The 22,798-nt window shown below is 46.1% G+C and overlaps 1 protein-coding gene across 1 annotated transcript in view; it reads left to right on the top strand.

Moving 5' to 3' along the window:
• dok4 (docking protein 4) overlaps positions 1-22,798 on the top strand; it is a 63,841-nt gene that overhangs the window by 7,090 nt on the left and 33,953 nt on the right. The window lies entirely within an intron of this gene.

Genomic DNA, 22,798 nt, shown 5'->3' with positions numbered 1-22,798 from the left:
ACTGATCTCCAGACGGCACCAAGGTGAAACACAGAGTTCAGCCTGTTCAAGGTTTGATTGTTGCCGTGATGGGGTTTCGAGTTCACACGAGGTTCATTTCAAACAGTTTTGATCATGCTGATGAGTTTCAGTCTCTTGGTTTAGTCCTTTGATTATGTTATTATATATTATTAGGTATCCTCCTTCCTTTTTTTTTTTACCTCTCAGCCCTGAAAGGCTGATTGGGTATTGTCCTCACGCCACCGTGCAGGCGGGTGGGGGCGTGGACACTGTGAGCACGATCCATCCATCCTCCTCTGTTAACCTGAAGATGGTGGCAGCAGGCTAAGCAGCGAGTCCAGATGTGCTTTTCCAGGCAAGGTTTTCCGCCTCCTGCAGGATCCCGAGACGCTCACAGGAAGTTCTGGGTCACAATGAGACCAAAGTTGTAATAATCGAGAATAATCCTTCAGAGATTTCCGTGTGGGGAGGTGTTCACCAAACCTCGAACCTCACATCCTCGTCCTCTCACCGCCTGCTTGTTTTCTTTCTGTTTCCTCCTCAAATAAACGAGACGAGCGACTTAATTAAGTGAAAGCAGCGGTGCATTTGTAGAAGGGCTCACTATCAGCACAAGTGGAGCCGACAGAGCTCTCTGTGTTTTTACTGCAAAGGATTGTGGGTGCACTCAGCTTCTGGTTGACTGGCCTTGACGGAGAGAGGGAGAGAGGGTCTGTAATTAGTGCTCAAGGCCAAACTGACAGAGTGTCTCTCTCCCTCGCTCTCTCTGTCTGTCAGTGTCTCTCGCCCTCCAGTTGTGAGATGAGAGCTTCACTCCTCTCTCTCCTCCTCTTCCTCCCTTGCTTCTGCCGTGCAGCTAGTTTTTGTGCACGAAGCAGCTTCTTCTTCGTGTGTGTGTGTTGTGTTTTCTGTGCAGTGCAACTATACTCCATCTGTATGCTTACAAAATGTCGTGTTCCTGGTCTGCTGACCCAGCGTTTTAAGTTTCAGTTTGTTTGGATGTTGTTTATGTTTAAGTTCATTAGATTAGCGAAGTTCGTTTGGTTATTAGACTCCTTGTGTTTTCTTCCCCTGTATTTAAGTTTCCCTCACCCTTTGTGTTTCATGCTGCGTGTTTTATGTTATCAAGTTTGCATTGTCATGTCTGTCTCACGTTTCCTGTTTTATTTTGAAGGAGTCGTGTGTTCTTTGTTCATTGGATTTACTTTCACTTCCTGTCATTAGGCTCATGTCAGTCAGCTGTTCCTCCATGTGTTCCCACTTCCCCTAATCACCTCCTGTGTATTTAAGTCCTCTGTTTTCAGTGTGTCATTGTCAGCTCGTCTGTTGTCCTTTGTGTCCTGTTTCCAGGTTCTGGGCTCGAGGTATTTTTGTGTCCATGTTAGGGTTTGTGTTGTGGATTTCTATGTTGTCTTCGCTCTCCCAGTTTAGGTTTTTCTTTAGCTTCTCCTCTGTCTTTTGTTTTGTAATGTTTTCACCAGCCTTAATAAGCGGCTCGCTTTCTGTTAACAGTTAAGTTTTGTTTCATGGTGCCTGCGTTTTGGGTCCTTTTCATAATACACACAGTCGGCCTCTGCCAGACTGTGACACAACAGTGTGTCGTTTACAGAAATCATCACAGAAAGTGAGAGAAATTATTCCTCATCTTTCACCTGCATGCAGCTGCATTAGCTGCCTTGATTAGAGCATTAAATGGCTTTTTATCAGTAACAATCATGATTAATGCGCGTTAAAAACGCACCTACCACTGGGCCAAAAGGTGAGCGTCACCCAGTCTGATAACACAACAGCTACAGCTGAGCTCCGGCTTATAAAAACAAGCTTTCTGAATGTGGTTAACGCCATAAAGATGATTTATTCAACCAGACAAACATCTTCACATCATGCGGTTTGTGCCTCAGTCGACCCGAACGCTGTGTCAAACTTTTACACAAGTTTAAAAACAGCTGATAAAGTAATGGGAGTGTTTGTAGCTCCAGGGGAGGACCGAGCTCAGAGCATTAAGGACACTTAACCCCAGATTTCCTCCATACGAGGAGTCCACGTCACAAAAAGGGACGAGAATAAAAATCTGGACCTGAGCTTTGAACTTTGAGTCTCCCACCACAGGATACCAACACATAACACAGTCATTCAGATCAACTGGACACAAGCAACAACAACACAAATGTCCTCGGTGCTCCGTAACCAGCATTCAGCCTCTTCTCTTCTTAATGCACTCTCCTCCACCTCTCTGTCTAAGGTGCAGGAGCAGGTAGGGAGTGCTGCGCCTTGGTCCCGGCGGCCAGTCCACCGCAGCTCCTGCACGTCTCCATCTCCAGTAAATGAGGTGACATCAGCCCGCTCAGCCTGCTAGTCGGAGGAGGAAGCTGCCTGCTAATCATTTGTGTGGCGTGATAACACCTGATAACAGCCACGTAATGGGCTGAGAACATTTAAACAGGTGGCTGTATCACAGGTGCGCCGCAGCGCCGGCCTTAGTGGTTAAAGGAGCCCAGCAGCTCCGACACACATTTCCATCTTTGTGAGATGCATTTTTAAAAAGTCACAAAGGTTTGGAAAGAGCCGTAAACATCAGATTGCAGCTGATCTCGGATCAGTGGAAACAGCTCATTGCTGCCTGAGTATCTGCAGACTTTCTGCCTGCCTTTACCGACATCCACGTAAATAAAGAAACAAGTTTGGCTTCATCTGCATGAACTCCAAGTCAACTGAAACCATCCTGTCAGCTGTCACTAAACGCAGGCGTTTGTATAAATTCAGCAGTGGATTTTATTCTTCTTTGAAGATGAAACCGGACTGATGCGCTCACATCTCGGGCTTCTCTTCTCCCTTTGGCTCATTAAGGCTGAGCGTATAAGGCGTGCGGTGTCGCTTATGTATTTCTGTCCTCGCCGTCAGAACTTTTAAACATGTCGTGTCCAAGGCGAGCCGAGCGGCGAGGCAAAGTTTCAAAGTTCAGCTGAATTCATATCTGCAGAAAAAGGTCACCTGGCGTGTCGTCAGCTCGTCTCCTGATTGTTCTGTCACATAAAGGCACTTTTTGTTCATCACACCTTTCATGTACTAGCTCGTCAACGCACCAGCTGTTCCTGCTTCCTCTCATTTGCTTCCCATTACAGAAGGTTGTTTGGTTCCAGCAGAAGATGTCCTCAGGTTGACTAACACAGCTGAACACATATGACAGGAAGCTTTCGCTTTAGTTTCTCCAGGACAGAAACTAAAGCTGCCCTTTGTCACAGATTCTGTTCATAAATTTTATGGAGAGGATTTCCAGAATTTCTAGGCGTAGTCAAGGTAGAAGGATCTCATCTTTGCAGATGATGTGGTTCTGTTGGTCAGGTGGTGTCCTTCAGCATGAGAAGCAGTGCCTCCATGTCTGAATCTATGGCCTTCAGCCAGTAATGGGTGGAGTGCCCAGTACCTCAGGGTCTTGTTCACAAGTGAGGAAATTGACAGATTCGGGCCATGGCTGCAATGATGCAGACGCTGCACCGGTCCATCGTGGTGAACAGAAGCCGAAGTGGAGCTACATCCTCTGCTGTGGATGGCTGGCCTCTCCTTAGGCACATGGTGAGGAGTTCAGTCATTTGGGAGGGCTCATAGCAGCCTCTCCAGCTGGGGTAGTTTGGGCATCTGACTAGGATGCCTCCTGGGTGAGCTATTCTGGGCATGCCCTCCTGGGAGGAGGCCCTGGGGCAGACCCAGGATTCAATGGAGTCTCTCAGCTGGTCTGGGAATGTTTCAGTCCTCCATCAGATAAGCAGGAGGAGGTGGCTGGTGAGAGGGAGGACTGGGTTCTCTGCTTGGGCTGGTGCCCCCGCGAGTGGGACCCGGATGGATGGATGGATGGATGGAGGTGGTTTTGTCTGTTTCATCAGTTTTACATCCTGACTGGTGTTTTTCTGCATCAGTCAGACTTTGATGTGTGCTAACATTTAAATGTATTTGATTGTAAAATCCAAAAGGATGCTTGAGTGAAAGAAGCAGGCATGAGCTGCTGGTTTGGGTCTTCTCATAGAACAGCTGACAGGAAGGAGAGAGCAGAATCACCCTCGTCCTTTGAGACGGACACAGAGGACAAAAAAGTCCTCGTGTGTTGTGAGTTTACTCATTTCATTCCTCAGAGAGCATCACTTTAAAGCAGGTCATCGTGTGTGTGTGCGTGTGCAGTGTTGGGACCAACGCGTTATTAAGTAACGCGTTACAGTAACTACGTTATTATTGTGGTAACGAGCACGGTAACTAGTTATTATGCCAAAATCAGGAATGCGCTAGTCGTTACTGGGATTTAGATAGGGTCGTTACCAGTGTTGGGTAAGTTACTTTAAAATAGTAACTTAGTTACATTACTAGTTACTTCTCTCAAAAGTAACTCAGTTACTTCAAGTTACTCGTTACTTTCAAAGTAACTAGTTACTAGGGAAAGTAACTTTGGTTTTACTCAGAATTCTCTTGTTAAGGTGTTTCTTCCATAACTTTGCAGTCTTCTAGCTTGCTTACTTACCACAGTGCACTGTGCCACCTACCAATAGAAAGGAAAAGATAATGTGCACATTTCCACAAGAGAAATCCCACGCCTGGACCGTCATTGACTGCTGCCATGATTCTAGCCTACGTCACAGCGTCATGTGCGCCTTTTACATCCAACACAAAAACTGCAGTCGTGGTGCTTTGATTGTACTCAGAACTCGGAAATTCTGCCTTCTGAATAGGAAGATGTAGGTAACAGCAGACTGCAGATGAGCTGCATACAGGGCTGGACTGGGACAGAAAATCAGCCCGGGCATTTTGACTAGAGACCGGCCCACCATTATAGGAAAAATCATAAAGCCTTTGAATGCAAATAAACGCTGTTGTGACAGTGATGTTCACTGTTCTGATGGTATATATGCATCAATCTATCAATCGTTTGTTGTAAGACTCAGATAATTATTTTTTAAAAGCGAGACATTTGAAATGAGAATAAGAAAGAAAAGTATTTCTTTGTGCCCCCCTCTCCCTGTTAATGCCCTACCTGCCCCCCTGGCAAAACTTTGCTAGACCCGCCCCTGCACAGTTACCAGCTGTCAGCTACCTAAAAAAGGATCCTGGTGTTATTTGTCTCTCAGAAACAGTTCATAACTTCAACTCATCCATGTCACCTAAAAGGTAAACCTGTTTCTCCATCACCTGTTCAGCTCTGATGGTTCAGTAAGGACATCTCCTGGTTTCATCTTCATGTTTCCCTCTCACCAGATAACCAAACCATATCATGACCAGCAGCTTTACAGCTGTGGCTCCAGCAAACATCAGCTGATACTAGAAATTAATATTAAATAAATTCTAACAACAGCTGATCAAGCTTAAACGTGCTGCTGTTGTTTAGCGCGACATCCGCTGGTTTCCTCTTTCGGCGCAAAGTGAGTGATAAACAAACAAGAGAGCCGATCAGCTGATCATTGATCAGTTTCATGATTGAAGTAGAAACGGGAGAGGGAGGGGGGAGAATGAGAGAAGAAGAGGCAGCTGTGCAGCAAAGACACAGAATAACTCCAGCTTTGTGTCTTTTTCATTGTAGCTGAATTACGGGACAAACTGTTCCTTTTCACCTCAATAAGAAACGCGTAATATTTTCTCTGAATACCAGACGGGACGGCTGGCAACTCTAATAACTTATGAACAAAATAAAGTTCAACATCATTAACTTCATAGCACCACCCAGCTGTATAGAAACTCCGTCATGCTAGCTTGCACGCAGTACGGAAAAAGTCAGCATAACGAAAATAAACTCCACCTAAACTTGGTTCATATCTGACCCAGAGAGACTGCAGGTCATAACTTCTTACCTGAAGTTCAGTTCACACTCGGACCGGCGGCCGCCTCGGGTCTCTCTTCCTTCTGCCTCCCTTTTCCTTCATCCACCTGCTGGCCTCCACCACTTGCTAATGTTACTGAATCTGTGGAAACTCCGCGATAGCCACCACACGAAGTAACGAGTAACGACCCTATCTAAATCCCAGTAACGACTAACGCGTTCCTGATTTTGGCATAATAACTAGTTACCGTGCTCGTTACCACAATAATAACGTAGTTACTGTAACGCGTTACTTAATAACGCGTTGGTCCCAACACTGGTCGTTACTCGTTACTTCGTGTGGTGGCTATCGCGGAGTTTCCACAGATTCAATAACATTAGCAAGTGGTGGAGGCAGCAGGTGGATGAAGGAAAAGGGAGGCAGAAGGAAGAGAGACCCGAGGCGGCCGCCGGTCCGAGTGTGAACTGAACTTCAGGTAAGAAGTTATGACCTGCAGTCTCTCTGGGTCAGATATGAACCAAGTTTAGGTGGAGTTTATTTTCGTTATTCTGACTTTTTCCGTACTGCGTGCAAGCTAGCATGACGGAGTTTCTATACAGCTGGGTGGTGCTATGAAGTTAATGATGTTGAACTTTATTTTGTTCATAAGTTATTAGAGTTGCCAACCGTCCCGTCTGGTATTCAGAGAAAATATTACGCGTTTCTTATTGAGGTGAAAAGGAACAGTTTGTCCCGTAATTCAGCTGCAATGAAAAAGACACAAAGCTGGAGTTACTCTGTGTCTTTGCTGCACAGCTGCCTCTTCTTCTCTCATTCTCCCCCCTCCCTCTCCCGTTTCTACTTCAATCATGAAACTGATCAATGATCAGCTGATCGGCTCTCTTGTTTGTTTATCACTCACTTTGCGCTGAAAGAGGAAACCAGCGGATGTCGCGCTAAACAACAGCAGCACGTTTAAGCTTGATCAGCTGTTGTTAGAATTTATTTAATATTAATTTCTAGTATCAGCTGATGTTTGCTGGAGCCACAGCTGTAAAGCTGCTGGTCATGATATGGTTTGGTTATCTGGTGAGAGGGAAACATGAAGATGAAACCAGGAGATGTCCTTACTGAATCATCAGATCTGTGATGGAGAAACAGGTTTACCTTTTAGGTGACATGGATGAGTTGAAGTTATGAACTGTTTCTGAGAGACAAATAACACCAGGATCCTTTTTTAGGTAGCTGACAGCTGGTAACTGTGCAGGGGCGGGTCTAGCAAAGTTTTGCCAGGGGGGCATGTAGGGCATTAACAGGGAGAGGGGGGCACAAAGAAATACTTTTCTTTCTTATTCTCATTTCAAATGTCTCGCTTTTAAAAAATAATTATCTGAGTCTTACAACAAACGATTGATAGATTGATGCATATATACCATCAGAACAGTGAACATCACTGTCACAACAGCGTTTATTTGCATTCAAAGGCTTTATGATTTTTCCTATAATGGCGGCCGGTCTCTAGTCAAAATGCCCGGGCCAATTTTCTGTCCCAGTCCAGCCCTGTATGCAGCTCATCTGCAGTCTGCTGTTACCTACATCTTCCTATTCAGAAGGCAGAATTTCCGAGTTCTGAGTACAATCGAAAGCACCACGACTGCAGTTTTTGTGTTGGATGTAAAAGGCGCACATGACGCTGTGACGTAGGCTAGAATCATGGCAGCAGTCAATGACGGTCCAGGCGTGGGATTTCTCTTGTGGAAATGTGCACATTATCGTTTCCTTTCTATTGGTAGGTGGCACAGTGCACTGTGGCAAGTAAGCAAGCTAGAAGACTGCAAAGTTATGGAAGAAACACCTTAACAAGAGAATTCTGAGTAAAACCAAAGTTACTTTCCCTAGTAACTAGTTACTTTGAAAGTAACGAGTAACTTGAAGTAACTGAGTTACTTTTGAGAGAAGTAACTAGTAATGTAACTAAGTTACTATTTTAAAGTAACTTACCCAACACTGTGTGTGTCTGTGTGTGTGTGTGTGTCTGTGTGTGTGTGTGTGTCTGTGTGTGTGTGTCTGTGTGTGTGTGTGTGTGTGTGTGTGTGTGTGTGTCTGTGTGTGTGTGTGTGTCTGTGTGTGTGTGTGTGTGTGTCTGTGTGTGTGTGTGTGTGTGTGTGTGTGTGTGGGGCAGACACTCCCTCCTCCCAGTGATGGATGGAAGGTTGCTGGCTGGCTGTCTTCGGTGTCAAACTGATTTCTGATTGGCTGGCGTTGTATCAGCCTGCATGTGACAGAACTCAGCTGATAATAAATCATTCTCTTTTTTTTTGATAGCGAGTGAACAGAGCAGCAGTGTGATGTATATTTCATCTGCACCTGAAATGAATCAATGTGAGCCAATGAGAGGGTGTTTATGAAATGATGCTTCACGTCTGAGACTTTTGATTTGAAAATGTCCTGATGTGATCTCTGATTACCTGTCGTGGGAGACGCACCTTTCCCTAGTGACCAAAGGTTGCTGGGGGGTCGTCAGCTGCTCTTGTTGACATGCGGGTGGATGTGACACAGGCAGCTGTAGCTGCTAGCTTCACCTGAGCTGGACCTCAGCATCGTGTTTGTGCTGTTGGAGCCTTTTGGAGCATTTTTAACGACATCATGTGACCAATAATATGGCTGCTGTGAGGTCACTGCACGAACAGACCGTTAAAGAAGGCGGAGCTCTGGTTTTACTCAGAGAAAAGCATCAGGCCACACCTCTTAATTCTGACTTTACGAACGTCTGTGGAGGAGTGAGTTGTTCTGAAGAGCTCACTGTACAACGAAGCTGTTTCAGGACCGCAGCAGCTCAGTCATGACCATGACTTGGTGTGTAACGGTCAACGACCGCGGAGCTCCGAGCCATCATCATCAGCACAGACTGTGAGCACCAGGAGCTTCAGCAGGTCTCAGTGCTTTGCTGCATGTAGTAGGTTCTCTACCAATCAGAACGTGTCCAAGTATCATTGGATAACTGAGCTGCACACAATGCATCACAGTATGTGAATGTTAGATGAGCTGCTTAGACGACTGAGTGAATGAGACTCGTAGTCTAAAGCGCTTTGAGTAGGAAAGCACTACATAAGTGTAAGTAAGTCTATGATGTCTGATGTTGTGGTGGTTACACGCTGTCTCCATAGAACTGCAAAGATGAATGAAAGAGGGCAACGATGCTGCAGCTGTTCGCCCGTGCTCCTTTTTGTTGGCTCTGTCGTGTTTGTGTGGCTGAAGTGTGCGATCACCGTCGGTGCTGCTGAGTCACGGCCTGTCACACTCTGACAGCGGGGATGAGAGCGCCGGGTGTGGGCTGCGTGCTCGCGTTGGAGTCTCTGGGCGGTTATCCTGGCAGCGATCTGCTTCTGGTGGTTGTGTTTTGGAGCGAAGCAGTCGTTGATTATTACATTAATGCGGCGTGGACTCGCACAAACTGCGGTCGCAGCATAATCGAGTCGTTATTTTTCTGCACACGTGGTGCTGATGAGCCGATAAAGCAGCTGCTGCCCGAGTGTCTGAGTCTCTCCTGGAGCGTGACTGCAGATAAGGAAAGAATGGAAAGCAATGTTCAGACATTTGGGAAAATATGCATGTTTGTTTTTTTAAATCCTGCAGTCAGATCAGAAGATTCATAAGTGTCTCGTCTCTGTAACGGCACCTGTGCACATTGGTTTGGCACAAAGACTGAGGTGAAACTGTGAAGTTCCTGCGTATGATGACAGAAAGTGAGCGGCTGCGATCGCGTATTTGTAGGTTTCAGACTGTGAAACAGGCCAGACATGTGCGGTTTATTGAAATGCTTGAATTTATGCGTCCCTCACAGAGCCTCGGTTTGGGCCACGCGAGGCGTCACAGCGCGAGCATCAAACAGCCAGCTCGGAGCAGCCTGAACATCACGGTGGCAAAATGACGACCCTGTCGTTTTGTTGTTGTTTCTTTAAATCTCACATCGTGTTTCAACGGTTACTTTTCACAGAAGCAAATAAAAGCAAAGTGTTGTTGCAGATGTCGTTTGCCTGTGCTGTAGAGCTTCCTGCGGTGACACTGACGCACTTCAAAGTTGATGTAGCAGAAACACTCTGCAGTATCTCTTCCTGTCTGTGGCTCCGTATCTGTGCATTCAGAGTGATGACAGAACTTCTGATCTTCAGATTGGTGGCCGTCTCGCAGGTCTAGTTTGGCCACTATATCACCGTGACGACAGCAGCTAAAATCTGTCAAACACGAAACAAAACGAAGTGTGCCGAGCGCTCGGTTTGGGCTTCATGTTTAGAGATCAGTGGGATAATGTAGGTGAATTTCCATCGTCTTCAGTTCTTTAAGAACCACTGAAGATAAAATGTTCCTTTCAGTTTTTGCTCTAACAGATTTGTCTTGTGTTAAACTCTGCAGACATGCAGAATCATTTCAGTGCATTTGTCGCCATTATAACCCTTAAAAAAGCTTTATTGTTTGGATTCATCAGCATATCAGGGAGTCACAGGTGAGCATCAGCTGCAGCACGTAGGTTGGTGTTCATGTCTTTCAGTACTTCCAGAGTTGGACCACTCCTGCTCAGCTGAGACGTGATATGGTGAACCCGCTCCCACAGTGTCATCATTATCCCAGTTATGACAGCAAAACGATGTAATTAATAGACTATAAAATCATTGGAGCTCCTACCTGCATGGAGCTCCATTTTGCATTTGAAAGGGGAAATTCCACGTTGACGGTACCGAGCTGCAGAGAAGCCATCCATTCGTTTTCTGAGAGAGCTGAAGCAGGTTAGACGTTTGATTCCTTTCATGATGCTCTTGATAGAAAGCTTCATTATCCAGCAGACGCCTGGAGAACGTGGAGGTCAACGTTAAAGGAAAACTACTTCAACTCCAGCCGTCCCTTCAGCGCCTGATGGTTTATAACCATTGATTTAGTCTCCTCGCCACTCTGCTAATTTATGAAGCCCTCATCTGGTGCCAATAAAGCAGCCAATGAGGTGAAGGGAAATAAAGAAAGCGGGAGAGTGTGACTGCTGGCCTCGTGTCAGAATCGATGTGGACGTCACTGATGATTCACGTGTTTTTGTTGTAGTGGAAACTCGTAAAAAGTGACGGAGAGACGGCAGCTTAACCACCGATTACAGCCTCTGATTGTCTTTGGTCCAGAACGGCGATGATGATCCGAACACGGACAGGTTAATCAGCCGTGTGTGCGTGTGTGTGTGTGTGCGTGTGTGTGTGTGTGTGTGTGTGTGTGTGTGTGTGTGTGTGTGTGTGTGTGTGTGTGTGTGTGTGCGCGGTGCCTTTGGTCTGTATGTTGTGTAAAACAAACCTCTCCTTCGATCCTCCTCTCCACCTGTTTGTGTTTGACAGCAGGTGTCTAATATCTGTGGACAGCTCAGTGGTCCATCACAGCGCAGGCAGATGGTGTTCGCTAGCCAACACCCTCTTCCTCCATCCTTTTTTACTTCCTAGATTCCTTCTTTCCTTCCTTCCTCCATGCAGTCCGAATAAAGGCACGTCCCTCAGTAGCCTTGAACTTTGAAAGCCCTCATCAGACAGCAGCAGTTGCCAAGGAGTCAGTGCTACCCACTGTGACGTGTGTGTGCGTGTGTGTGTGTGTGTGTGTGTGTGTGTGTGTGTGTGTGTGTGTGTGTGTGTGGGTGTGTGTGCGTGTGTGTGTGTCCGTGTGTGTGTGTGTGTGTGTGCGTGTGTGTGTGTGTGTGCATGGATGTTTTGCAGCTCCTCTGATTGTGTTTTGATCTTCAGTTGTTTGTATTGTTTCATCATTCATGCTGTTTTTGAAGTCCTTTTCTATTTATGAAAAATAGTCGAATGTGATAAAGAGAATTATTTCAGTCAAGCACCTCTGAGGCTGAAAATGCAGCCACCACTGATGTAGGGACACCTGCAGTTCCTCAAATGCCCACTAGAGGCTCCAGCAGTGAGTCGGTCTCCATAGACTCCCATGTTAAAACTTTCCAGCAGAGTAAACATGTTTACAGCCTGATACACAAACTGATTGGTCTGTGGATCATGTCTCCCTTCACAACATCTGTATGGGGGAGGATGGTTTTAGACCTCTGGTAGGGCCGATGGGTGATCAAGGTGGGGTTGTCATAGATACCAAACCTTGTTAGCTCTGCTTAATACTAAGGAACGATATTTGAGGTTTTAGCCATCAAAGTAACAAATAGGGTCAGCTGTTTCAGACCTGCTTTGGCCTCTAAGCATGATCTTAAATCCATTATAGATATTTTACTTAGAAATGATTTGAACTGGGACAGAATTTCAGCAACCTCAACATGTTTTAAAGACTCGTGCGACTCCTTAAACTTGGTGTAATTTATAAATTGTCCTTCAAGGTCAAGTTAGTGCTCAATGTGCAGTCACATGCGGTAATAAGCTGTTGTAGTTTTACATGAAACTTGAATGTTTTAAAGAGCAGGTGTGATGCTGCAGTGATTCCAGATGTTGAAGTGACCTTGGATCATTCATCCATTTCTAATAAACTCGGTCTTCAGCTGATTGAAGAACATTTAGAATCTAAATAAATGAAAGAACTTTAATGGTTAGAAAATCAAAATCAGGGTTTTGTCCTAAGAAAACTGAAATAAGCCTCCAACAGGAAACAGCATTGTGCTGCCTTATTCACCTTATGTGTGTTTAATCCAAAGGTTCCAAAACAATCGTGTAAACTGAAGTTTATCTGTGCAGAAGGACGCTAACTAACTAAAGGAGTCCTGCAGGGTTTCAGGACGCATTTTATTTGCTTTAATAAAAAACAAAGTCTTGTTAGGAAGCTTTGGGAATAACTCCTCCCTCCTGAGTCTTGACTCAGTGCATCATGTATCTCATGTTTCAGAACAAGTGCAAAGTCTGCGGCTCATCTTTGCAGACTTGATTTGGTGAGCTTCTCCTCCACTGACAGTCTGGGAAAACAACAGTTTCCTGCTGTGTTCACTGAGTTTGTGTGGCTGCTACGTTGCCCAGGTCTCAGGTCTCAATTCTAGGATTTTAATTGGATGTTACTGGGGACTAATTAGCAGGTGTGTGTGTGTCTGCTTGCTGCTCCCATGCAGTCTGTGCACGCACACTGATAAATAAAGTTGGCTGACAGCTCGGCACTCCATCGTCCTTCCTGCTCAACTACCAGCATCAGCTGAAATGCTAAAGCTCAGGCTTTAAACTAGCTGTCGGCGTGTATATGAGTGTTTTCCATGTCCGTAAGCATGAGGACAATAAAGATGCACTTCGACCTGTTAGTCATTGAAAGTGTCCAGCGTGCTGCCAGAGAAACGGCACAAATGGAGCCGATGCCCGGGCGGTGCCGCTGCCGTGGGCCGGGCTGCAGCAAGTGAAGCTGAGTCTGCCCTCAGCTCCAGCTGTGCAGGTGCTCCGGCGGAGCCGTCATCTCAGGGCTCGGCTCTCCGTTTGTTTGTAGCGACCAGCCAGCCTGCGTGTGTCATTTATAGAGACTGGTCGTTTAGCCTGGGAAGCCAAACTAACCAGGTTTTCTGTGCTGTGCAGTGCAGTTAGTGCACATGTGTCGAACTCCAGGCCTCGAGGGCCGGTGTCCTGCAGCTTTTAGATGTGTCCTTGATCCAACACAGCTGATTTAAATGGCTAAATGACCTCAACATGTCTTGAAGTTCTCCAGAGGCCTGGTAATTAGCTAATCATTTTATTCAGGTGTGTTGACCCAGGGTGAGATCTAAAACCTGCAGGACACCGGCCCTCGAGGCCTGGAGTCCGACACCCCTGAGTTAGTGTGAAACTGGCTTTGGATGTGTAATGCTCTCTGTGTGCACTGCAGGATGCTGTAAAATGACTGCTTAACTTCCAGGACTTCAGGGATGGAACCAGGCGAAACAGGTTACTCCGGGTCTGGAGCTGTTGTGCTGGGCTCACACTGTGCGATTTTTGGCCCATTTTGAGCCGATTTTTGAGTCGTGCGACCGTTTTGGCGATCGGCCCGATTTTGGCCTTCATCGTGCGTCGTGTAGTATACGTGGGGTAACGAGACGCGATTGACACCTCACGACCAGCTCCCGATCATCAATCGCTTGGTAGCGAGGCTGTCTCCGCAGCTTCTCACGCGCAAACACAAGTGTCAGTGAAAAGACGGAGCAGCACGGCGGCGTGTGATCTGGACACAAGCGATGGAGGCACAACTTGTAGAACTATGGCTCATCCGAGCCTTTTTGATATGGCCTCACAAAATTATCACGACCACAACAACCATGAAAATAGTTCATATGAAATCAGCTGCCTGATCATGTTCTTCATTAGCGATGTAGCAAAGTTGATGGTGTGTGTGTGTCTGTGTGAGTGAAAGACAGAGACGGAGAGCGAGCGACAGAGTTTCTGTTATAAGCTTCATATTGTTGTTAATAATAAATAAATTAAAGCAACAAAACAACCTGAAGAGCCGGAAATCCCCTCTGTAGTTAGCAGCTCTGTGAGGTTACTCTGAACAGCGTAGATCAGCTGACTCACCTGCAGGAAGTTCTTCACTGAAATGGTTCAAATTATACTTGGAGGACCAAAGTTTCTGAGTGAGGCTCCCACACAGACACAATGCTTAATACCAACATTATATCAGGTCCTTTCAGAGTGTTGATGCAGCAGGTTGACCGTGCTGTGTGCGGCGTTATGTTAGTAATTAGAAATGTTCAGCAGATTTAAGAAGCTTTCCTCCAGCTTGTGTGTGCTCAAACTTTATTTATCATCACTGGTGTAAATTATTTATCATGTGTTGTTCGGGACAGTTTGGCCACTTGTTTTCAGCATTTCAGAATTAGTTTTCATTTCAGGGCTCACTGCGAATATCTGCCAATAAAAGTGCCGGACAGGCTGAAGCTCTATTATGCGTGACTGTATGAACACAGGCTGGCAGCAGTTGAGTGGAAGCAGAGTGGAGGATTGATAATTCACTTAAAAGCATGAAACCAAATCGTCGCTGTCAGACGCAGAGCTCTGCACATCGTCTGCTTCCAGCAGCTCCTGATGACATTTGTCTTCAAAAGTGAGAGCGGGAATGATTCACGGGTGAGAAAATGTCAGCTTGTTTACATCCAGCGGCGACGCTGTCGTGGAAAAGTCACCTCATGAATGAAACATTTCGTTTATCTCAGGTTCAGCGGCACGAAATCGAGCCGCTGGTCGGGGCTGTTCTCGGCACAGGGAGCAGCGGGAGAAACACCAACGTGGAGTGAAATGAACTCGAGACACTTTGTCACCTACAAAAACAGTTTGCACATCAAATATCAGGGACGCTACAGATTAAACCTCGGTGCTCCAAACCCCTGATCCCGGGGGAGGGCGTGCCCATCGCGACTTAGGTGAGAGTCACGTCGAAGGAATCGACCGTGACCCAGATAAGCAGGTTAACTGGGACGTGAACACGTGCACAGGTGCGCTTAAAAAGGCAGGCAGGAAGAAGCAATTAAGAAAAACCCTGACATTTAAAAAAAGGCGAGGATGTCTCAGATTAACCTAGATAGCAAAATGTGCGCAGCCCAGATCTGAGCCGACCCACAAATGCTTGTGCATCACAGGTTACTCCTGTCTGTGCTGCTGGTGGCCAGGTGCGTGTCAGAGGTTAGCATGACTCTTCCAGCCTGCAGCAAAGTGTTTCTACGGTGAAGGGGACACTAACAGAAAAGGCCTGGATGAGATCCCTGCAGCAGCTGCTCTGCATCGACACGTCTCTGCTTGTTGCAGAGCCGGCGACGTCACAACGAGCGACCGAACGAACATAATTGGCACTTTGCTGTCACCGTGACTGCGCTCTGTGCTGCACACTGATATTATACCGGCCTGGGGAGGTTTAACGTCCTAACGTGTCATCAGTCCTGCTGACCAAATCACATCTCTTCAGGCGAATGCAGTTATTATTTCTTCCTCAGTGCTGCCTGTGTGTTTTCTCGGGCCAACAATGAATTCAGACATTTCAGCTTCTGCCGGGAGAGCTGCGAGCTGTTTGTCGCGTTTTCTCTGAAGTGAAGAAGTGTGACGCGTCGCCTCGTGAAAGATGGCTCAAAGCGCTCGTGGCGGAGTGTTGGTCATGTGTGCGCGTCACCATCTGATATGAGACTGGAGACGGAGCGTCTCTCTGTCTGTGGCCCCTCTCCGTGTGTGTGTTTATCCCATCGTTATCTGTGACAGATGGTTATAAGCAGACAGACTGACGCTTTCCCAAGTGTTAGCCTTGGGGCGTCCTGGGGAGAGGGGTGAGGGTGAGGCAGAGAGAGGAAAGAGGAGTATCTGAATTTCTCTCTTTAATATCCGACCTCCCCACTCCGAGTTCGTCTTTTTTTCCATGTCATGCTCTTTTTCGCTCTCATCATCTCGTCTTGTTACGTCTTCAGTGAGCTCGTGTACCAGCCCTCCTCATTTTACTTTTTTAATATCAGACATACAAAAACACTCATGCTGAAGCACTGAAACCTGGACTTCCTCTGACGTCCAGCAGAGGCAGCAGTGAGTCGGTCCCCATAGACTCCCATGTTAAAACTTTGCAGCAGAAATAACCATGTTGATGTTTGCAGCCTGATACACTGTTTGGTCTCTGTGGATCATTCCCTCCTTCATACCAGCTGTACAGGGGAGGATGTTTCTATAACTCACCTGTTTAAATTGTATTAAGGATTAAAGTTTGCATTATTAGGGGCGTGGCCTCTGTGACTGACAGGCGGATGGTGACACAGGTGGCTGTAGCTGCTAGCTGTCTGCTAGCTTCACCTGAACTGGACCTGTTACTGTACTAACAGACCGTCCAAGAAGGCGGAGCTCCAGGTTTGGTGCACAGTGAACTTCAATGATTTCATTGAATGTTATTGAGCTACAATTAGCATCCACCTGTGCCTGAGTGATGTTCGTGTACAGTCTTTGGAGGCAGACTGGTAATCAGTCTGAGTAGCATTAGCTGATAGCTTAACAGTCTTTCTTCCTCCAGTTATGGCCAACCAATCACGGCTGTTTCTAGCTTTATGAAGTCTTTGCCTGTTTGTCCTTCGTTAAACAGTATTTCAGAATAATATTAATTTAAATTTCTAAAAAAAAATCCTATTTTAGCTTGAGACAGAGTCCTGCAGACAGAAATATTTCTCTATGCATTGGTCAGTATTGAGATTTTGGGGTATTTTGCTTTGATAACCTAACAGCCTAACGGTTTAAACAAAGATATAAAAGCTGTAAAGTTCTCATTTCAGCCTCAGATTCATGTTTTCGAAGCATTTTACTGTTGATTACAGATCTAAATGGTACGTGGCCACACTCGAAAAATAATTTTTCACCCTGAATAAACACGAGGCAACGATTATGATCAAAGGATTATTTACTGTAATGTTTAATCTTCCGCTGACCGCTGTAAACCGAATGTATGAAAATCAAGTAAACTTCATTTGATCAGATCCATTCAAATTCCTATTTTACAAAATTACATGTAATTAAAATAGGTCAGGATTTGGGGCATCAAGGCTAAAATCAGTGACTATGAAGAGCACTGAGTTGTATGTGGGTATTTTGATATGTTGCGTTTTGTGAGTATATCAGGATTTATCCTAACGCTGGGCTGCAGTTTGGAACCTGTTAGAAAAACTCGGTTCCTCATACGTTAAAACTGACAGTAAATCATACACAGACATAAATGCCACAGGCAAAATTAGCTTTATTGCTGGGACTACTAATTTTAAATCCAAGAATCAGGGTGAGGCTCACAAGCTCTGCTCTCATGTCTGTGTGCGTTTCAGTGCTCGTCATGGCAGCAGGACGGATGAATAAATGAACAACTCTTTGCATAAAACATAAGAGCAAATAGGAATTAAAGCGCTTGTCATTTCGCTCACAGTGGGATGAAGTGAAACAGGAAGCAGATAAACAGACTGTAAATGTTAGAAGGCGTTCACTGAGGCTGCCGGTGATGCATCCTGAGGGAGACCGGAGAGCATCTTCCTCCTAACCAGAGCTGCTCAGTAAGGCTCAGCTTCGCTCTCAGGTCCTCGGCTCAGTGAGAGATCCTGCACACACTGAAATGCAGCGTCAATCTGTTCGTTCCTCGCTAAAATACTGCAGACGAGGCAATTGTGAGCTCGGGAAATGAACTGTGTCGTGTCCTTCTGTCACATTAGAGGCCACTTACAGTTCTAACTGTACAAACACAGAAGCATAGAAATGTCCATGCTTTATAATTCCACTCAGTTTTATTTACACAGCGCCACATCACAGCAACAGTCGCCTCAAGGCGCTTTGTATTGTAAGATAAAGACGCTACAATAATACAAAGAAAGCCCCGACGAGCAAGCACTTTGGCAACAGTTCTCATGAAGAGCTGTGCGCTGGTTTGGACAGACACAGCTGCGTAATGAATGTAATGTGATGCTATCGAGTGTTGCGTAATGTTACGGTGTTACGGACTCATAACACTCATTAAGAACACAGACTCCCTTTCCAGCAGGCCTGCATCCACGTGCACTCAGACAAACTTGATTTCTGCCACGGCTGCAGATTTAACTCGGGGTCAGGTCGGACCAGTAGAGACAAATATCTTCACAGCTCCGTGGCGCTGTCACCGTTTCTCAGCTGTCTGCACAAACAGCAGCTCCTTCATCTTTCTTCTTCTATCTTTCATCTCATTTCCACTCCACAGGGTGGGCTTTGCCGTTATCCAGACAAGGATCGATAAACGCAGCGAGAACAGTCCAGATGATATCGAGGCCTCGTGCGTGTCAGAACTCATGCAGGCTCTTAGATTAATCACCTGACGTCCTGTAGATATGCAGATTGTGTTCAGAAGAAAAGAAAAGATCAGAATAGAAAGGAAAACCAAGGAGGTGGAAGGTGTGCGTGCATGTGTGCATGTGTGTGCGTGTGTGTGTGAAAGAAGAGGAGGCGAGGAGACAGGCGTGCAGGAAAGGAGGCTGATTGCCCGACTGATTTCATGAGTCACTTCTCTGCAGGCGAGAGGCTGGAGAGACAGGTGGCTGTGCGAGTGTGTCGCCCCGGCTCACTGTGAGTAATTTTATTAGGTGTGTGTGTGTGTGTGTGTGTGTGTGTGTGTGTGTGTGTGTGTGTGTGTGTGTGTGTGTGTGTGTGTGCAGCCCGACATGCTGGCCAAATGTGATCTTTGATGTACACTAGTGCCAGCCCGAGAAGGAAAATACTCAGGAGAGTATAAAGGTCAGCACACACACACACACACACACACACACACACACACACACACACATGAATGTCAGCCTGTTGGCGATTTAGTTGCTGCCAGATTTTTTGAAAGGAACAAAATATTGAAGCTTCTTTGTGTCGTGTTTGCTGTGAGATCGAGTGCAGAAAAACAGACAGTTAAAGAGACGGCGCGTTATTACTCGCTGTAAACAAGAGAGAGGGCGGCTGAGGCCAGGCCGCAGCGTAAACAATCCATAAGTGATCAATTTCAAAAGCTCCGAGAGAGACTGCAGGACAAGAAACAGGAGAGACGCCCTGAGGATGATAAGACACAGGTGAACATCAGTGAGAGAGGGAAGGACACAGAGGGAGGGGATAAGAGGGCGCAGGTCAGGACAATTATGTCGCGCTTTAACGTAGTACGCTACGGGCCAGATTTACTGACGTGCTACGCCAGCGCAAAGCGTAAGAGGCGGGAACTGAGGTGTACACCAGCTGTAGTTAACGTTTTGACTGGTGTGTCATTAGTTCATGTAGCTGTGATTTACAGCGTGAGCACAGTTATCAGAGCAGCATGTGTCTGTGGCTACACCAGGATTTAAACCTTCAAAACAAAACAGGAAGTGGGAAACTGAAAGGATAACAGGAAGGTCCAGAGAGAAGCCACACAAACCAGGAGAAATCTCAGAGTCAGCGATGGAGCAGATGAAGGACTGACACAAAGACCACGAAAGCGTCTGCCAGTGGAAGCTGTCCTCTCAGAGTGAGCAGAAATCTCAGTACTGATGTGCAGCGACAGCCTCTGATGTTGTTCTCTGTGTGAAGATCCTCCGACATACTCTAAGAAGTCTGAACACGAGTCGTGACAGATGCTGCTGCGTCTGCATCAGTGCATCACACTCTGCTCGACAACAATACTCAGATCTTTAACGCTTCCCTCCCTGAGCACGCCGGTGTGTTGATGTGAGAGCTGCAGGCTTCTGCAGGATACCACACACATACATGCACACACACATGCACACACACATGCACACACACATGCACACACACATGCACACACACGTGCACGCAGGAAGGGCCACCGTGCAATCAATAAGGCTACATCAGGGAATCGATGTCAGGCGCTCGTAATCTCCGGCGTGCTTCGACAGGCTCTTTGTGCGTCTGTGTGTTTTTAAAAGCGATCACAGCTCAGATGTGTTGATGCTGACGGTGCAGGCGAAGCACGTTTGGACGCTGTTAGTTCTTCTGATTACAGGAAGTCCTCCAGCAATATTAAGATGTAAATATTCAATAGAAATGAACTTCTAGTTATGCAGTGAATATAAACAAAGGTTAAAAATGTATAAAACGAGGTTAAAATCAGTTTTTAATATTCTTCACATTCAAAATTTCATTTTTGGTTTTCAGTTTTTGGGCCCAGATGTTGTTTTGTAGTCTGAGCTCAGGCGTCTGACTTCCTGTTCATCCTGTTGGACCTCCAGTAAATTTCATATTCAGGAAAGATTTTATGTTCTGCGCAGCACAAACAAACATAAAAATCATAGACGGTGTTTCATATAAGTTACAGTCTTATTGTCTCATAAATACATTTCATAGAAAAGCAAAAAACATTTAAAAACACTCAAAGAAGCAAAGGTTGGACATTTATTTCTATACGGTTCCTTTACTCATACATATATTTGGCCTCTGACCTTCATCTGCTTATTTTCCTGTTTAAATGTCGTTCATCTAAAGTGAGGTTTTTGTGGAAGTGACTTGTTTCAGTCTGCAGGAAGCACAGCCAGTCGCCGATCTCAGCATTAAACTTGCACAAAGTGAAGACATTTGTAAACTTTTGTGTTTTTGCTGTTAAGAAGTAGAAAAATCAATAGTTGATGTTAATGATCCACGAGTTTCCTGGGATGTGGAATTAATCCTGGGTGGATTATCCCGGTGAAATAAAGACTTGTTTATATTACTGACAGACTTCCTTATCATTTTCATGTCGAGGTGATTAAACACAATAAAGGGTGGGGCTTACATTAGCATTACAGCTCTCCGATGTCCACAGAGACTCTGATTGGTTTCAGTGGGCTGAAGAGGAGGATGCTGAGCTGCGAGCTTCAGATGGGAAGGCCGGATGGAGCGCACGCGTCTCTGTGCGGGAAGAGGCCGGAGGCCGCGCACCGGGAACTTTCCACCGCCTGCAGATTTCATCAAATTACGATGAAAATCAGGAACAACTGCAGTCTCCAATAAAATATTGACTGTCGCAGGCTCAGGCTCGGAGAACATCTGAGCCTGTTTAACAGACTCAAGGAGCCGAAACTGAAGCTGAATTATTTTAAATCTGTGAGAAAATGATAAATTTCTTTTGTTGTTGACGTGCCACTGTTAGCATCCAACCCACCCAGCTCTGCATCATTACAGTTTGTGTAGATGGGACAGTTTTATTCTTTCCTCTAAAACAATGAAGTGAACAAACCCGTCAAGACTGTCTCAGATCGTTCTGGTAGCAGCTCCATTTGTAGTTGTTAGCAAAAATACTTTAATGTACGTTGCATGTGCAGGGCGGCACAGTGGTGTGGTGGTTGGCACAGTCTACCTGACACGATCGTTGGGATAACCCGAGACTCTGAATCAGCCTCAGGGTCTCCAAGCAAGGAGAGCGGAAAGATTGGTGATGATGAGCAAGCGCCCGGCAACAGTACGGAGGAAAAACTCTTAACAGGAAGAAACTGAAGCAGGCTCAGGGAGGGGCGGGGCCGTCTGAGGGGAAAGAGGAGAGCGAGCTCAGAGCTGTGGTCCCTCAGCCAGCATCCACTTTCATGCTGATCGTCTTATTTGATAAGACGATCAACTTATTTAACACGCTCACAGGGTTCTTATTATGTGCTTTTTACCATCTGTCCTGATGCACCTGTAGCCTGTGTGTGTGTGTGTGTGTGTGTGTGTGTGTGTGTGTGTGTGTGTGTGTGTTTCATGCACAAATATTCTGTTTGTTTAGTGTTTAATTGTCTTTTGTGCCTGAGCCACTTTATAAAACCAACACTGCTGTAATGATAAGCCTCTCCTCCTCTGTGTGTGTGTGTGTGTGTGTGTGTGTGTGTGTGTGTGTGTGTGTGTGTATTAATGAGCCCCTTGTTAAACTTTAATGTCTCTGTTCCACTGTTGTCAGGGAGATTTACCACTGAGCCCTCTGGGAAATGTCTGCCCCACTGCTCCCAGCCTGATGACACACACACACACACACACACACACACACACACACACACACACACACACACACACACACAGAGTCAGGCATGCGTGCACATCAGTTTGCTCATGTGCATGAATGAGTGCATACATTTGTGCTGCAGTGTATTATATTGTGTCTCAGCTTCAGCACTGAGTGAGCTGAGTGTGTCTGCTCTGTGGAGATGTGTCCGTGTGTGATTCTGCTGTGCTTCCCACTCGGTTTACCGCCTCAGCAGATGAAACACCCCATCGCCTCCCCGTCACCTCCCCGCCCCTGCGCCCGAACCATCCGCAGACCGAGCCGAGGTTTGGATGTGAGACCGGCTCTCCTGCATTCGTGTGAGGTCACAGGTTAATTTGAAAAACACACGGCCGTCACATCTGAAACTGGAGCACACCGTGAAGTCAGCTTGTCTTTGTCCTGAGTGTCGCTGACACTACTGACTGACACATCCTGTGTGTGAAAAATAATACAAACACTCAGTGAGGAGCACAGTGCTCCACAGAGCAGCACTCACAGAGGGGACAGGAACATTCATATGATTGTTTTATAGCAGAGACAGCTGAGGAAACGAGATACAGGGAGAGACAATAAAGATGATCAGAGGGAGAAGTAGAACTGCAGGCAGACAG

This window comes from Aulonocara sp. 'chitande type north' Nkhata Bay, linkage group LG1, assembly GCF_057382095.1.
Source record: "Aulonocara sp. 'chitande type north' Nkhata Bay isolate Kocher_YH1m ecotype deep benthic linkage group LG1, A_spYH_male_GT1.1, whole genome shotgun sequence".
In the NCBI taxonomy this organism is placed as follows: Eukaryota; Metazoa; Chordata; class Actinopteri; order Cichliformes; family Cichlidae; genus Aulonocara; species Aulonocara sp. 'chitande type north' Nkhata Bay.
Note: the sequence above shows the minus strand (reverse complement) of the source record. Positions and strands in the feature narration are given on the sequence as shown.